The sequence below is a fragment of the Pinus tabuliformis genome, chromosome 7 (genome assembly GCF_031772625.1).
Source record: "Pinus tabuliformis cultivar Carrire ecotype Pingquan chromosome 7, CPIR1, whole genome shotgun sequence".
Classification (NCBI taxonomy): domain Eukaryota; kingdom Viridiplantae; phylum Streptophyta; class Pinopsida; order Pinales; family Pinaceae; genus Pinus; species Pinus tabuliformis.
In genome coordinates this window covers 508787008-508788842 of record NC_142293.1, presented here as the reverse complement: position 1 = coordinate 508788842, position 1835 = coordinate 508787008, and the positions used below count along the sequence as shown (strand labels likewise).

The 1835-nt window shown below is 41.3% G+C and overlaps 1 pseudogene; it reads right to left on the bottom strand.

The window, feature by feature from the left end:
- Positions 1–238: 238 nt before the first annotated feature.
- Positions 239–880, bottom strand: LOC149248282 (histone-lysine N-methyltransferase ATX4 pseudogene; annotated as a pseudogene).
- Positions 881–1835: the final 955 nt, after the last annotated feature.

Here is a 1835-nt window from a genome sequence, read left to right as displayed (position 1 = left end):
CTATCTGTTAGCAGCTTATAATTAATTGCAGTGGCCCGACTCTGAGTAACAGGAAAAATGGAAAAAACACTTACAGAAGTTATATAATCCATAGAAATTAAAATCATATAGAGTTGTATTTGAATGCTGTCTGTAAACACATTAATCAACAATAAGAACTCTTGATTCATTCATAAATAATAACCTTTGAATACAAATAAAGATAGGGAATCGTTATGAAAGGATATCATGAAAATTCCTACATAACTTTACGACATGTTGCTTCTCCGCAAAAGCATCGTTCTCTAATTCCCCCCTCCTTATTTAATATGTAATCGAAGGTTATCTCTTCGTCAGCCTCAATGTCTTTCTTCGCAATCAATGCAATTTGGCTCTCAACACCTACTGGCAATATCCTCGAAAAACAATTGGGTGCACACGAATGGTTGATCATACGCGCTGCATTTCCCTTTTTAGTGGCATCAATCACTGTTTCTTTGTCGATTGCAAACATGTACGTTGATTGTTTACCCTCTGATTGATATCTCTTTTCTCTTAAATTGGCAACACTGTTTCTTATTATTTCGCCCCGATATTCTATCACCATCTCCCCTCTTCGAATGGGTTCGATAGTAAAAAGACCATATCCATGAACTCCAGATTTCCCAAAGCGAAATCGGTTTTTTTCATTTTTCTGGCAGTAAGAAAGACGGTCTCTAAATGAAGAGAACTGTGGTGGATCTGCTTCTCGTTCTGTTTTTAATCTCTTGTTTATAGATTCTCTGGAATGGTGGGAGTATCCCACAGATCGGTGAATTATGGAACTTATGCCCGATTTTGCTTTCAGACGATTATGTTGGAATGTTAATTCCAACTGCAGCCAAGCTCGTGGACACGGCATGGACTATGGCGGCATCAGGACTACGCATCCAAGACCTCAGCACCAGCGTGGATTGACCAGAAAACGGCACCGGATTCTCTCGGGTTGATTTCAGGCGAAAGGAATAAACCGGCGATCGAACCCGAGAACATATAGAGCTGACACGTGGTTTACCACTGACGTAACGCAACGTCACGTTCTCGGGAGGTAAACCTCAGCAGTTGTATGGTTTCCGATATCAACCTCCGCCGTCCGATCTGGTTGTGTGTTCTCCACCGTCGATCTCCGAAGTTGCAGCCCGTCCGCGTCAAGTCAGAATTTTTGCGTGGAGTGTGGACAATGCTTGGTTGACTGTCGTCCTATCTGCGATGGAAGAATTAATGGTTTTTAATGGTTTTCGTATTGTTTGGTGGAGTCCCATTAATATGGGCATGGGCGCTTAGTTTTAACATAGTTTTTATATATATGTTTTATATATATGCGTTGACCATTATTTTCATAAATACACATGGAACGAAAAAAAGGTGTGCGTGTTTTTATATGTGTTGGTCATTGTGAAATGTGAGCGCGCGAGAGCTGAAGTGTATGCTGTAGTTTTTATTGAGTGGTGCCTGCGAGCAAGTTATTTTGGGCATGGTGGCTGTGCACAATGTGAGTGCGTTTTTTATATATGTAATGCCCATTAAAAACCAGAGGTGAGCGTGGTTTATATGTTTTATACATATATGTTGGCCATCGTGAAAGAGATGAGCGTGGATTGTTTTAAGTGTTGGCCATTGTAAAAATGATGGAGGCAGCATAGTGCACAGCAGTGCGTAGTAAAGCAAAGAGGAGATGAATGCACAGCAGTGCTATCCGCAAAGATGAAAGGTGCAGCAGCGAAAGAGCAGGGAGAGCTCAGAATGAAGACCAGCATGTGAAGCAGGGGAAGATATTGCACAGCAGTGCATAGATCTTTTTATGTATTGGATTTGCA